At 46.3% G+C, this 16,065-nt stretch overlaps 1 protein-coding gene across 2 annotated transcripts in view; it reads right to left on the bottom strand.

Annotated features, from left to right (window-relative positions):
* The window catches only part of CDC42EP2 (CDC42 effector protein 2), a 29,243-nt gene extending 14,159 nt beyond the window's left edge, over positions 1–15,084 (bottom strand). Inside the window, exons 1-3 of one of the 2 annotated variants that reach the window (XM_044270909.1) lie at positions 15,062–15,084; positions 10,302–10,426; positions 9,120–9,296 (exon numbers count right to left, since the gene is read on the bottom strand). The gene's annotated coding sequence lies outside the window, so the exon portion shown is untranslated. Of the gene's footprint in view, positions 1–9,119; positions 9,297–10,257; positions 10,427–15,061 lie in introns of both variants that reach the window. The other variant, XM_044270910.1, reaches the window with a different exon arrangement.
* Positions 15,085–16,065: the final 981 nt, after the last annotated feature.

Here is a 16,065-nt window from a genome sequence, read left to right as displayed (position 1 = left end):
AGGCTGTTTAGAGGTCACGATCCATAAAAAAAAAAAATTCCCTCCTTCCCACTACATTCTCTGCAATATTAGGGCTCGTTCACACGAACGTGTGATGCCCGTCGCCGTATTTCGGACCGCATCTGCGGATCCGCAATACACGTGCACCGTTCCGTGGCCATTCCCCATCATGGATACAGAATCATTCATTTTTCAATGGGTCCAGAGATGCGGATCGGAAGAATGGAACACTATGGAGGCACTACAGAGTGCTTTCTGGGGTTCCGTTCCGTGCTTCCACTCTGCAAAAAGTTAGAATCTTTTTGCGGAATGGAAGGATCGCGGACCCATTCAAGTAAATGGCTCTGCGATCCCCATGCGCCTGCCCCACAGACGGGCTTCAGTCGTTTTGGTGTCCGCCTGGCCGTGCGGAGCCAAACGGATCCGTCCTGAATTACAATGCAAGTCAATGGGGACGGATCCGTTTGATGTTGACACAATATGGTGCCATTTCAAACGGATCCGTCCCCATTGACTTTCAATGTAAAGTCTGGAGTTCTTTTATACCATCGGATTGGAGTTTTCTCCAATCCGATGGTATATTTTAACTTGAAGCGTCCCCATCACCATGGGAACGCCTCTATGTTAGAATATACTGTCGGATATGAGCTACTTCGTGAACCTGAGATCCGACAGTATATTCTAACACAGAGGCGTTCCCATGGTGATGGGGACGCTTCAGGTTAGAATACACTACAAACTTTGTACAAGACTGCCCCCTGCTGCCTGGCAGCACCCGATCTCTTACTGGGGGATATGATAGCACAATTAACCCCTTTAGGTGCGGCACCTAAAGGGGTTAATTGTACTATCATATTCCCCTGTAAGAGATCAGGGCTGCCAGGCAGCAGGGGGCAGCCCCCCCCCCTCCCCAGTTTGAATATCGTTGGTGGCACAGTGTGCCAACCACCATCGGCCCCCCCTCCCTCCCTCTATTGTATTAAATCGTTGGTGGCACAGTGTGCCAACCACCATCGGCCCCCCTCCCTCCCTCTATTGTGTTAAATCGTTGGTGGCACAGTGTGCCAACCACCATCGGCCCCCCTCCCTCCCTCTATTGTATTAAATCGTTGGTGGCACAGTGTGCCAACCACCATTGCCCCCCCTCCCTCTATAGCAGTAACATTGGTGGCAGTGTGCGGTCTCAACAGTAGAAGATTCATACTTACCGGCTTGCTGCTGCGATGTCTGTGTCCGGCCGGGAGCTCCTCCTACTGGTAAGTGAAAGGTCTGTGCGGCGCATTGCTAAAGAACTGTCACTTACCAGTAGGAGGAGCTCCCGGCCGTTCACAGACATCGCAGCAGCAAGCAGGTAAGTATGAATCTTCTACTGTTGAGACCGCACACTGCCACCAATGTTACTGCTATAGAGGGAGAGGGGGGTGGCGGGGGGGGGCGATGGTGGTTGGCACACTGTGCCACCAACGATTTAATACAATAGAGGGAGGGAGGGGGGCGATGGTGGTTGGCACACTGTGCCACCAACGATTTAATACAATAGAGGGAGGGGGGCCGATGGTGGTTGGCACACTGTGCCACCAACGATTTAATACAATAGAGGGAGGGAGGGGGGCCGATGGTGGTTGGCACACTGTGCCACCAACGATTTAATACAATAGAGGGAGGGAGGGGGGGGGGCGATGGTGGTTGGCACACTGTGCCACCAACGATATTCAAACTGGGGAGGGGGGGGGTCTGCCCCCTGCTGCCTGGCAGCCCTGATCTCTTACAGGGGAATATGATAGTACAATTAACCCCTTTAGGTGCCACACCTGAAGGGGTTAAATGTGCTATCATATCCCCCTGTAAGAGATCGGGTGCTGCCAGGCAGCAGGGGGCAGTCTTGTACAAAGTTTGCAGTGTATTCTAACTAGAAGCGTCCCCATCACCATGGGAACGCTTCTGTGTTAGAATATACTGTCGGAAATGAGTTTTCACGAAGTGAAAACTTAGATCAGAAAAAGCTTTTATGCAGACGGATCTTCGGATCCGTCTGTATGAAAGCAACCTACGGCCACGGATCACGGACACGGATGCCAATCTTGTGTGCATCCGTGTTCTTTCACGGACCCATTGACTTGAATGGGTCCGTGAACCGTTGTCCGTCAAAAAAATAGGACAGGTCATATTTTTTTGACGGACAGGATACACGGATCACGGCCTCGGCTGCAAAACGGTGCATTTTCCGATTTTTCCACGGACCCATTGAAAGTCAATGGGTCCGTGAAAAAAAACGGAAAACGGCACAACGGCCACGGATGCACACAACGGTCGTGTGCATGAGGCCTTAGTTTGTGTGCAGGGAAGAGAGAGGAGAGTAGCCCTGACAGTAGGTACTCTGTTCCTGTATACTTAACTGGCAGGATTGTTAGGCACATGTAAGGCGCCATGGGCTGAGATAGTGAGGTAAGAGGCAGGCTGAGAAGACTGCCTCTGTATCTTCCACATAGTAACCTGTATAGATTTCTATGCTATTTTATTTAGTGGGCTCCAAAGATCTAATGTTTTTAAGCATCCTGCATTTTACCACAGAGGTACTGGGAACAGAATTATGTTATGGTTGACAGCCACCAATGCCCAGCAAGAGCAATGTGATGGTTGAACCAGTACCCGCTGATCTCCTCTGCACCCATGTGAGAGCAGGTCTGCGACAGACAAGGTGCAAGGATCTGCCACAAAGTGCTCTCTCTGGGGGAACAAAAAGCAGAAAATAACTGATTAAAGTAACAGCTCAACACAACCAAACGCAGCCAGAGGAAGCCCAACCGCCCGCTCCTCACCATCTGATGTATTATGCTGTAGATGACACACATACAACATCCTACAGTCTACATTACATGAACCTTTATCTTTGTGGTTTCTCTATTCTCATTTAAAAATATAAAAATCACACATTTCCGTATGAATCAGCTGCACAGACCACAGCAGCATCAAGTAAGAGAATACCTTCTGAAATATGCGTCTAATGTTATTGTATACGGCTTTAAATAACACATTCCATATGGTCATATGGCACAAAAACCATTTCTGTAGCTGCAAACCCTGCTGTCTGGGTACAGTCCATTTGGCTTACTTAATTGTGTCAATTAAAAATGAATGGAGTTGACTCATCAGGTAAACCCCTGACCATATGGATGTGTGGACTGCAGAGAGAGAGAGGAGAGTAGCTTCTGAAAGCTCCTCCCGACCAGGGGAGCACCCAGGAATTTTGTCAAGGGGGGGTCCGAAAGGCAAAAAATGTGGCACGTGTAGCAGGCTGTGCCAATTCTTTTGCCTGCATATTTTTCAAAGCCCCCTTCATATTTAAAAATGCGGAGCATGTAGTGTGCTGCGCTGATTATTTTGCCTGACCATTTCCAAAAGCCCTGTAGGAGTGGAAAAATGTGTCACATTCTATAGTTGCGGCCTGTCTCTACACATCATACGGAGAGGAGCGGGCATGTCCTGGCTGCACTGCCTGCTTCACATTATACAATAAACAGCAGGCTACAGCCAGTAGGCTCCTTCGCTCTCCTCCATCCCCAGATCCTGCTCAAGGCCTGTGGTTCCCCCCACTATCTGCCACTCGCCCGTGGCCTGCTGCCCACCTTGGCCGTCCTCACCCAGCTATGAATCCTCCTTCTGCAAATGGCAGTGGAAGGAGCCGGAGCATCTGCATTCCTACATAACGCCACATACCTCTTACATCCAGTGATGTCACCTTTGTTGTAGACGTTCTCTTTCCTCATCTTCTCTATTCTGACCAGACCATCATGATGATTTTTCAGCCATCTCCCCTCTCTGCAGAGATTGACAAACAGACATTTGTACACATTTCCATCATCTTCACATCTTCTGAACACCCTTTCCTGCCACCCCCAATACTATACTGCAGAAAGTCCCCCTGGAAATACTACTACCACACAGATAGTGCCCCCTTCAACAATTATTGGCACACAGTGCTCTAAAAAATAACTGCGCCCAGACACTAATAGTATAAAGATAATGTCCCCCCCAAATAATTGTGCTAAGCTGTTTCTGTGCCAGGGTGCCTCCCAAAGTAACAGTCCTCCCCAAAATCCCACCAATAGAAATAATTCTCTGCCAGAGCACACTTAGTAGTATTAATGCCCATATACTGCCCATACTAGTAATCATGTTCCTCATATCCCCCCAGTAGTAGTAAAGCTTACCATATTACCCCATAGTAGTAATAATTCTCCTTATAATATGACTGTACATGAAATACCCCCACTTAGTGCCCACAGTTGAGCTAATGTCCCCATAATGTATGCCAATATAAAATACCCATATATAGTGCCCCAGTAAACTCCCTAATACTGCTCCTCTCCCCCATAGTTTCCCCATAATATTCCAGTAAAAAAATGCCCCTTCTTAGTGCCCCCAGCAGATGCCCCTATAGTGCTCCTCTCGCCCATAATGTGCCAGTAAAAAAATGCCCCTTCTTAGTGCCACCAGATGCCCCAATAGTGCTTCACTCCCCCATAGTGCCCCCAAATAATGCCCTATAGTGCCTCCCATAATGTGCCAATACAAAAATGCTCCCATTGTGCCACCATGTGTCATAGTGCCTCCCATTATGTGCCAATAAAAAAGGCCCCTTTAGAGCCCGCACTTCCGCATAGTGCCCCCAAATAATGCCCCTATAGTGCCATCAGATGCCCCATAGTGCCACTCTCCCCTATAGTGCCCCCCATAATGTGACAATAAAAAAATGCCCCTTTAGAGCCCACAGATGCCCCCATAGTGCTCCTCTCCCCATGGTGCCCCCCCATAATGTTCCAGTAAAAAATGCCCCCATAATGCCCCCCCAAAAACAATGGGGTTGTAAGAAATGCCCCCATAGTGCAAGCTCCCCGCCCCCCCCCCCCCCCAAATAAATAAATAAATAAATATAATTAAAACTTACCTTCATCAGCAGTAATGCGATGCAGGCCTTCCGGCCTCCTGTGTCCCCCACTGTGTGCTGCGGCCTATCAGAAGAATAGGGAAGGGAGACGCCTCTCCCTCCCCTGCCCCGCCACAGCACAGCCATCTGTATAACTGTCTTGAGGACGGTGATACAGATGACAATGGAGATGAGCGCTTCCACAATGCCTCCTACTGCCCCATCACAACTAGAACCAGGGCCGCGATGCCTGTGGTGAACGGCGGTGCTGCCCTGAGGGATAAAAAAATAATAATAAAATATTTGCTGGTTGTTCTAGGGGGGGTCTGGACCCTCTGGACCACCCCTGTCGGTGCGCCACTGCTCCCGACCCCATAGATGTATTGCCCAGTCCTTCTTATCTCGTGACATGTGACATCAGGGACTGGTTAGGAACCCCTCATACACATAGAATTGCCAGATGGTTCCTCTGAAATCGGCAGGTTTTGGGCTCATGCACATGAACGTATTTTCTTTCAGTGTTTGTTCCGGGGGGGGGGGGGGGGGTTTGTGGACTGTATGCGGAACCATTAATTTCAACGACTCTGCAAAAAAAATTGAAATTACTCCGTGTGCATTCCGTTTCCATATGTCCGCATGTCCGTTCCGCAAAAAAATAGAACATGTCCTATTATTAACACATGCGGGCTGCCATCTTAACTCACAAGTCCGGCGATGCACAGGTAAGTCCTTACCTGTGCCTGTGCGCGAGCCGGTCTGAAACAAATGTGGTCACCGGGAGCAGGCAGTTCCGCAAACAGCCCGATGAAGGCCCCCGGCGCTGTTCTCGGAACTGCCTGCTCCCAGTGACCGCCTTTGAATTCAGACCGGCTCACTCACAGGCACAGGTAAGGACTTACCTGTGCATCGCTGGACTTGTGAGTTAAGATGGCAGCCCGCATGTGTTCGCGGGTGAACTGGCCATCACTGGCCAGCTGTTCCGTTCTTCAAAATACAGAATGCACACGGATGTCATTAGTATTTTTTGTGGTCTGCAAAATAAATATGGTCGTGTGCATGAGCCCTTAAGGTGGATTTACACAGCCCGATTTTCGGACAGATTATCTTGAACGACCGTTCCTGCAAACGTTCATTCTTAACAATCTGCCTTTCTAAATGTGCTGCCGATGAACGAGCAAAACGCAGGCACATCAATCATCGTTTCTGGGCAGCAGACCGTGTGGTCTAAACACCAAAGGTTCTGTATGGGGTAGAGCGACTGCGATAGCGATCCCTCGCCCTCATACTGCGACAGAAATCACTGCATCGCTGCTTCCTTCCCAACAATCATCTGTAATATCGGGAGGTGTAAACGCCTTTAGACAACGTTCATCTTATTGTATGGGCACATTTACAAAGGATTTATCTGTTAATACAATCGGATATATTCCCAGTTTATCTCATCTTGTCTCATAGTAGCTACATTCCGTTTGGCTGACAGCTCTTCCTCCAGCTCTCCTATATACATACGGGTGTATGTGTATTCAGTGGGGAGAGGGGAGAAAGCTGCTGCCAGACACCTCTGGTGGTGGCATGTCGTCTCAGAAGCAAAGGAGCGGGTGAAAATACTTTGGCCAATCCTTCCCTCCCCCGACATCATCTGTGGGGCAGAGTTGGGAGCTCCCCACATACCTTAGATCTGTGATGGCTGACCTCCGGCACTCCAGCTGTGGTAAAACTACAACCCCCAAGAGTTGCTTAGGGAACTTTCACACTTGCGTTTTTCTTTTCCGGCACTAAGTTCCCTCACAGGGGCTCTATACCGGAAAACAACTGATCAGTTTTATCCTAAAGCGTTCTGAATGGAGAGTAATCCGTTCAGGATGCATCAGGATGTCTTCAGTTCAGTCTTTTTGACTGATCAGGCAAAAAATAAAACCGTAGGAATGTATTAGTGCCGGATCCTGCATTCAAAATACCGGAATGCCGGGTCCGTCCTTCCGGTCTGCGCATGCGCAGACTGGTAAAAATTTGAAAAAAGATACAAGACGGATCCGTCTTTCCGCATGACAAGCGGAGAGACAGATCCGTTCTTGCAAAGCATTTGTGAGACAGATCCACATCCGGATGCGTCTCACAAATGCTTTCAGTCACATCCAGATCGGCGAATCCGGTGGGCAGTTCCGGCGACGGAACTGCCTGCCGGATCACACTGCCGCAAGTGTGAAAGTAGCCTTAGCTGTTTTTAGAACTCCAGAGAAATGAATCGAGCATGTTGGGAGTCATAGTTTCACCACAGCTGGAGTGCTGGAGGTTAGCCATCACTGCAGCTTAGATCATGAGTAGGCAATTGGGAAACTACAACTCCCAACACGCATAATTGCTCTGCTCTTCTCAGAACTCCCATAGAAATGAATGGAGCATGCTGGGAGTGCCGGAGGTTGATCACAACTACCTTAGGCCTCCTGCACACGGCCATTGTGGGGTCCACAACAGCGGGTCCACAATACACGGGCACAATACGGGAGATGCGGTGCGGAACGGAGGCACAGAACCCCACGGAAGCACTCAAGAGTGCTTCTGTGGTGTTTCTGTCTGTGCCTCTGCACCGCAAAAAATAGAACTTGTTCTATTTTTTTACAGTGCGGACGGATCACGGACCCATTCAAGTTCAATAGGTCTTAATCCATCCCGGCCGCCGCACGGATGTTGCCCGTGCATTGGGGACTGCAAATTGTGGGCCCCAATACACGGAACGGCCGCACAACAGCCGTGTGCAAGGGGCCTTAGACTGTCGTGCCGTTTTCAGCAGGCTGACAATGCACAAGTGGTGATCATCTCAGAGAAACGGCACAAACACCAAATGGGAACCAGGTCTGGAGAAAAATATGAAGCATAAGGCTACTTTCACACTGGCGTTTTGGCTTCCAGTTTGTGAGATCCGTTCAGGGCTCTCACACGCGGTCCAAAACGGATCAGTTTTGCCCTAATGCATTCTGAATGGAACAGGATCCGCTCAGAATGCATCAGTTTGCCTCCGATCAGTCTCCATTCCGCTCTGTAGGCGGACACTATAACGCTGCAAGCAGTGTTTTGGTGTCTGTCTGACGAAGCTGAGCCAAACGTTCTGACACACAATGTAAGTCAATGGGGACGGATCCGTTTTCACTGACACAATCTGGCACAATAGAAAATAGATCCGTCCTCCATTGACTTTCAATGGAGTTCATGACAGATCCGTCTTGGCTATGTTAAAGATAATACAAACGGATCCGTTCTGAACGGATGCAGACGGTTGTATTATCTGAACGGATCCGTCTGTGTAGATCCATGACGGATCCGCACCAAACGCAAGTGTGAAAGTAGCCTATGAAGTAACAGGAAACTATTAGGATGTCCACAGTAGCACATGATGAGTGCATTTGTGAATAGTCGGTGTTGTCTGTGGTAACAAAACCAGAACTGAAAAATGTAAACATTTAAAAATAAAAGCTTCTGATTCTGAATAGAGAAGAGTGAATTTCTTAAAATAACCTAATTAACCTAATTGAAAATGCGATGACTAAGGCTCCTTTCACACTAGCGTTCGCTGGTCCGCTCGTGAGCTCCGTTTGAAGGGGCTCACGAGCGGACCCGAACGCAGCCGTCCAGCCCTGATGCAGTCTGAATGGAGGCGGATCCGCTCAGACTGCATCAGTCTGGCGGCGTTCAGCCTCCGCTCCGCTCGCCTCCGCACGGCCAGGCGGACAGCTGAACGCTGCTTGCAGCGTTCGGGTGTCCGCCTGGCCGTGCGGAGGCGTGCGGATCCGTCCAGACTTACAATGTAAGTCAATGGGGACGGATCCGTTTGAAGATGCCACAATGTGGCTCAATCTTCAGGCGGATCCGTCCCCCATTGACTTTACATTGAAAGTCTGGATGGATCCGTCCGAGGCTATTTTCACACTTAGCTTTTTTTTTGCTAATATAATGCAGACGGATCCGTTCTGAACGGAGCCTCCGTCTGCATTATTACGATCGGATCCGTTCAGAACGGATCCGATCGAACGCTAGTGTGAAAGTAGCCTAAAAAAGGTCTCTCACTCACTCACCCTCTTCAGTTTTCCTGATTCGATGCGCACAAAATTCAATGTTCTAGAATCTGAGTTTGTTTTTGTTTTTTTATTTAAATTTGACTTAGATTTTCTCCAAGTTTTTGTATCTATTCACCCACCTCTACTTCGAAAACAAAAATGTAATAACGGACATCTGCTAGCTGGGTAGCCGTGCAAGGTGGGCTTTCAGATGGGTCACCTTCACTCAGTTTCTAACATCACGGCCATGTTCCTTCGATATTTGTTTCCAGGCAAGACTTGGACATCTCTTCATATGTCACCGTCACCTGCAAGCTCTGAAAATGGAACAAAAAACACAATTAAAATAGTTCAGGACGTAAAAACTGCTGTCACAGACTATTCCTCTATCTGCAAAACTATCTGTTATTTTGAAGCCTATGAAAGGTCCTCTCAAGCTTTAAAAGTCAACTGCCCCCGATATTAGCATCCACAACAGCTTTATTATAGACTCTATAAGGCTTGCTCCCGGCATAGTAGCATTTGTATATAAAAGTTTATTGATGTTACTGATGTATTTTATGTCATTGCTATCTTGGTTTCTGCATCCACCGCACATGGGGAAAACCTCAGGGTACGGCGGCTACGGCCACATGGTAAAGTGGTGAAAATGCTGCAGGTTTTCCACAATAGGTTTCCCTGCGGAATATCGGGAGCATTTCACAGCAGCAGCAAAGGGGATGAGTTTTTTTCGTTTCGTTTTTTATCTCAACCACAGACAGCAGAAAATGCCCACAACAAACTTGCACATCAGCTGCAACATGGATTTTAAATCTGCAAAATATCAATTGATTTCTATGGTTTTCTGCTACAGATTTACCCTTTGCAATACAGGGAGTGAAATCCGTGTCACGTGCACATATAACTCGTGTGCTTCCTGCTGTGGATCCACGGGAAAAGTTTTGTGGTCGATTTTCCACTACAAAATACATCCTGCCTAGACAGCTGGACAGTGAGAGCCACGGTAAAGCTGCCCCCGCTTTCTCTGCCACCAGTGCCCACAGGTCCAACCTGACCCTATTTTATGAATTAAAAAGGTTTACTTTGTAAACAAGCATTCATGTTACAAGGTCCCCCTGTGCAGAGACCCTTACCTGGTCCTGTTCATGACCAATCAGAATGGCACCAAAGGCATCCCTTGGATGAGTATTATTAGTAACACTAGTAATAACACTAGTGGTACAATTCGTTATTGTGGCATATGGAAGGCATACAGAAAGCCCATAAGATGTCACATACATGCAGGTTTATGTTGAATGTAATTGCTAGTTCTTTGATCTAACCAGAATGCAGACATCTGGACGGTCTCTATTAATAACATCCACCAGATCCTTTAGGGCATCATAAGTGATGGTGTCCGATGTGGTGAACGGTCCACAGGCTGCAATTATCATCTGTTGAGGGCAGTCTGCAGAGAATAAGATTATATAAAAGGTTATTGTCGAGGAGGGGGCACAATATCTGGGACGTCTCCCATAAAGGTGGTGTTGGCTGTTACATTGTGACAAGTGTCTAAAACCAATAACAAAACATTAAAACAAATAAAATAATGACGTTAAAACCACGTCTAGACGGCAATCCATTTTTTGTAAGTGCACAAGTGACAACTCTCATGGTTGATTGGAAGAACAATACCAGAGGGGTGGACAGCGCTGTGTAAGGACAATCATCTATAGGAGACACTTGTAAGCCTTCAGACACCACCTTTTACAGGAGGAGGTGGAGAAGCTGAAGATTATCCTGCCATCTTCTAGTCTGGTAGGAAACACAAAGCGTCCTGGGATACGGTGTGCAACTGGTGTGTCACCTGAATGAGCAGGATATGCACTGGTCAAGTGTCACAGCATTAACATAATACACAAGGTTAATGGTTGCCATAAGTTCCCAGATACGACACCTAATTAACTTTGGAGGACACCCTCCATTCATATCTATGGGAGTGCTGAAAATAGCCAAGCAGTGTTCTTGGCTAATTTTGGAAGGCCTATAGAAATAAATGGGAAGTGCGCCGCACCAGCACGGTCACCCCTCCATTTACTTCTATGGGGCTGATGGAAATAGCCAAGCCAGTGCTTGGCTATTTTTCAAACTCATAGAAATGATTCGAGGGTGGCCTCGCATGCGCGATCTGCTCTCCTTCACTTTGCGGGCTTCGTTCTAGAGGTAGGTGTCGGTCCCAGAGGTGGGCCAAGCACCTATCAGACATTGAGGGCATATCCTAGCAAAATGCACCCAATGTATGAGATGGGCCAACCCCTTTAATATCCCTCAGAAACTGGGTGGGCTTTCACTACCGAATTTTAAATATTATTACAGTATATTATTACAGTATATTGCCTCAGATACAACACCTGGTTCTTTGGGAACAATCTCCTTGACTGGTCTATTTGATTAGGTTTATATCTAAAGGATATTTTGGATAGAGTTGTCCTCTTTTAGAAAATACTTATCATATTACTTATTGTATAAGGTCTGTTCTTGGATTGAAGAGTTTTGGGGGAATTAATGGGTCTACGTACAATATATTCTCCAGTCTAGTACAACTATTATCTTAAAGAGTCTTTAAAAATTCGGAAAATTGAAAGATCAAATATAAGACTTATCTCTCAGTTGTTTCAGGAAGGTTGTTAGAGAGGATTTTATAGTATAAATGGAGTATAATTTAACTGAATAGTTTCAATTTTACTATTTTCTAGTATATCATGCTTACTTATGCTCAACTAATAAAGACCGGTTTAGAACTCTGAGGCTCTTAACCAGTTAACAGCAATGGGGTCCAGGAAGAGGACATTGATGACTCTGTCTGGAACTTTAGGATTGTTCAGTTTAATATTCTCCTTTGTCTCTATTTCTATGAGGAATAGGGATACAGGGAGATTCTAAGGGGGAGATTTAGCAAAACTGAAAAAAAAAAGAGCAGCCAACCAGATTCCAGAACCAAAGGATCTCTGAAAAATGAAAAGTGGAATCTAATGGGCAACAAACCCAGTTTTCATTTACAACAGTTTTGATAATACACTCCTTGATGTTTGTCCTTGGAGGCCTTGTACTTTCATATCTTGTGGCAGTGCTGTTCTTTTTGAATATTTGACCCAGTTTTATGTTATTATTAAATGGGCTTTCAAAGTGTTTTTACTGATGACCTATCCTCTAGATATCTGGTAGGGGTCCGACGTCTGGGACTCCCACCGATCAGCTATCTGAGAAGGCACTGATGCTCACAGTAGCGCTGCGGCCTTCTCTCTGCTCACCAAGCACAGCGCCGTACATAGTATAGCGGCTTAGTATCGCAGATCAGCCCCATTCACTTCTATGGGTAAATTTGGGCCTGTGTCTTTTCCTGTTGATCGACCCTCTAAATATGCTTTAAAACACTCACTTTTAGGGTGGAAACACACATGTAGTTTCTGATGCAGTGTGAGGTGTATTTGTTGATGATATTTTTTGACCCAAAGCCATTAGTGTTTCCAGCAGGATCGTATAAGTCCTTTTTTGTTTTTGTTGTTACTTTTTAGTCATTTTTAATCTATTTCTAGCTTTGCTTAAAAAAAATATGTAAAAACTGCCCCAAAACTGTATTTGTGATTGCAGCCTAATAAATGTATTTTCTAGGCCACTCGTTTGTGACTCCATGAATAACTGAGAGCTGATAACTGATTCAATGCTGAAGAAATAATGCGCCATTTTTTCTTGGGGGGTGAATAGTTTTATAATAATTTATCTATTAATAAGTGGGTTAAAAAGTAGAAATTAGCCACTTCCCACAAAATCACATCAATTCAACCTGTTACCAGAACTGCAAGTATACTTCAAAGCATTCACAAGGTGATTCCTGAAGAGATCTCCAGTGAAACTCTACCGCACCAGGTGTTTGACTTGCAGGGACAAGCCGCGGCCATCACAATGATCGGGGAAACTGGTTGTTGCCTGGAGCTCAGCCTTTGTGCGGCTGCCTGTATAGCCCTCACAAGCTTTATCTGTGCTTGTCATACCTGCTGGGTCTCAGACGATTAATGCGATATATATACCCTGAGGGATGTTATTATTAACCCTACACAGATATCTGTATTCATGTACCGCTTGTGTATAGTAGCTGGTAAAAGGAATATCTTTCTAAAGCTGAATGGGTTTTCCTGGGGGAGGTTTAAACGGAAAAAAAAAATATATATATGGTAATTACAGGTGAGGTCTTAAAAGGGTTTTCTGGGAAGATCCTTCAAAGAAACTATAATAATTGGGCCAGAAAAATATAGAAATAAAAAAAGAATCATTACTCATCCTCACTGATCCCCACCTCTGCTGTCCCAATGCTGCTCTCCACTTCTTGGTTCTGGCTCAACACACATGAAATGACTAGGAATGCCCACTGATCCACTAGCTGGCAGGTAATAGACAGCAGTACTTTGTAACGAATTGCGTTCCATTGTATGGAGCAGGCGCAATGATCACACCGCCTCCCCCGTAATTTAACCCCTCAGATGCCCCGTTCAACACTGATAGCAGCATCTGAGAGTCACATTCAGCCTGTCAGGGGGTTAATTAGGGATTAAAACTAAAAATACAAACTTACCTTATCCACACACGCTGATGTAATGGTGTTACACGGTGACATCATCACTGATGACATCATCACACTGATGCCTGCCAACTCTGATGACATCACACATCAAGATGGATGAGGTGAGTATCTTTTTTTTACTGCCATTTCAGGAAAAATTGATTCATTACCACGATGTGGCAAGAAATTCTGATTTGTGGCAAATTGAATTTTTCCTGAAATTCAGATTGAATTGCACTTCATTAACTTCAATTCGCTCAACACTAAGTTGATTCTCCAGGCCAGCCTATAAATGCATGCATGTTCGGCTTCAAATTTTCTCATGGAAGAGCCCAGAATAAGGGTTACATTATACACCCTAAAAATGCTCATTCGGCTGCTGGGTATTCCTCCTGACCTCCCTTAAACAGGCACACTTGGCTAAGCATGCATGTGTTCTCAGGTAGAGCATGGGAATAAGCTGCTGACAAAGACCTCCAGCGGTTTATATCTTGTGAGCTAACAGAACTGGGCAGTCTGAAATCTAACTGGGGCAGTCAAGACGCCCCCACACAAAATGAGATGAGTGTCCAGTCCCTCTGCAGGTTCGCCCTTTGTTCCTCTAATGTGGATGGCTTCCATAACCCAATAAATCCTACCAGTGGCTTATGTCCTAGCAGAACAAAATGATCAAGCATATTATAATTGACCATGCCTGATCAGGTTGTCTCAATTTATTCTTTATAATACAAGGCCTTGTAGCATTCAATTTGGAATCAATCTATTTATTATTTTCATTAACTGACTAGTTTAAGCAGTATGGGGGTCAATTATTATCCTGAAATACGTCTATCTCAGGTGCATTTCAGGCACAGATTGCGGCACAACGATCAGTTGCGCTGCAAGCTGCGATTTTTTTTCCAGGTCTAAAAAAGTGAAGAGGGACAGGTCGGCAGGCCCGTGTCATTTATTATCTTATACGCCTGTTTTGGTCTAAAAATGTAATCCAGCCGGAGCCTCATCATAATTTCGGCGGATCCACCGCCACATATAGGGGTTATTAAGACCGGCATCTAAAACGCTCGTTAGGGCCCTTCCACACCTGCGTTATAGTCTTCCGGCATAGAGTTCCGTCGTCGGGGCTCTATGCCGGAAGAATACTGATCAGGATTATCCTAATGCATTCTGAATGGACAGTCCGTCCTTCAGGATGCATCAGGATGTCTTCAGTTCCGGAACGGAACGTTTTTTGGCCGCAGCAAATAGCGCAGCATGCTGCGCTTTTTGCTCCGGCCAAAAATCCGGAACACTTGCCGCAAGGCCGGATCCGGAATGAATGCCCATTGAAAGGCATTGATCCGGATCCGGCCTTAAGCTAAACGTCGTTTCGGCGCATTGCCGGATGCGACGTTTAGCTTTTTCTCAATGGTTACCATGGCTGCCGGGACGCTAAAGTCCTGGCAGCCATGGTAAACTGTAGTGGGGAGCGGGGAGCAGCATACTTACCGTCCGTGCAGCTCCCGGGGCGCTCCAGAGTGACGTCAGGGCGCCCCAGGCGCATGGATGACGTGATCGCATGGATCACATGATCCATGCGCATGGGGCGCTCTGACGTCATTCTGGAGCGCCCCGGGAGCCGCGCGGACTGTAAGTATGCCGCTCCCCACTACTACTATGGCAACCAGGACTTTAATAGCGTCCTGGGTGCCATAGTAACACTGAAAGCATTTTGAAGACGGATCCGTCTTCAAATGCTTTCAGTACACTTGCGTTTTTCCGGATCCGGCGTGTAATTCCGGCAAGTGGAGTACACGCCGGATCCGGACAACGCAAGTGTGAAAGAGGCCTAAAAAGATCCCCTATATTTTCACGGAGGCGTCTCATGGCTGATAGCCTCCACCATGCTACGCCTTGGGAGGACACCCCCCCCCCCCTCCCAGATCATGCTGCATGATGAAAGTGTCCTCCCGAGGGATAGCATGGTGGAGGCTACCAGCCATGAGACACTTGATTGAAAAAAGTAACTGCCTAAACTATAACTAAAATAGACAAACTGATTCCAAATCTCTTGAGTAACTTTGTATTATAGAGAAACAATGGAGACAACCTGCTTATGTGGCTACAAGTCGTATGGACTTGAATCAGGTTGTGGATCCAATATTAGGACAGTGTTCACATGGAATGACTAAGTAAACATTTTTTGGTGGATTGTGATCTCTGTTACCCCCAACATCTGTGCACAGATTAGTTTCTTAATACTAAAATAGACTTGATTTCCCAGCACACGTTTAATTCTCCAATAGACCGTACACAATAGTCGCCAATAGACTCCGTCTCCATTTTGAGTACAAGTAGTGATTTACATAATTGTCTTCTTTTCACTTTTAATTAGTCTTGTTTGGATCTGCTTTCAGTGTTAATCATATTACTCCGACTGATTTACTAGATTGGGGCTTCTGGAAACAAAGGAGTTAAATATGTAAATGTTTGTTCGCCTGTCATCAAGACTT

The sequence above is a fragment of the Bufo gargarizans genome, chromosome 10 (genome assembly GCF_014858855.1).
Source record: "Bufo gargarizans isolate SCDJY-AF-19 chromosome 10, ASM1485885v1, whole genome shotgun sequence".
In the NCBI taxonomy this organism is placed as follows: domain Eukaryota; kingdom Metazoa; phylum Chordata; class Amphibia; order Anura; family Bufonidae; genus Bufo; species Bufo gargarizans.
Note: the sequence above shows the minus strand (reverse complement) of the source record. Positions and strands in the feature narration are given on the sequence as shown.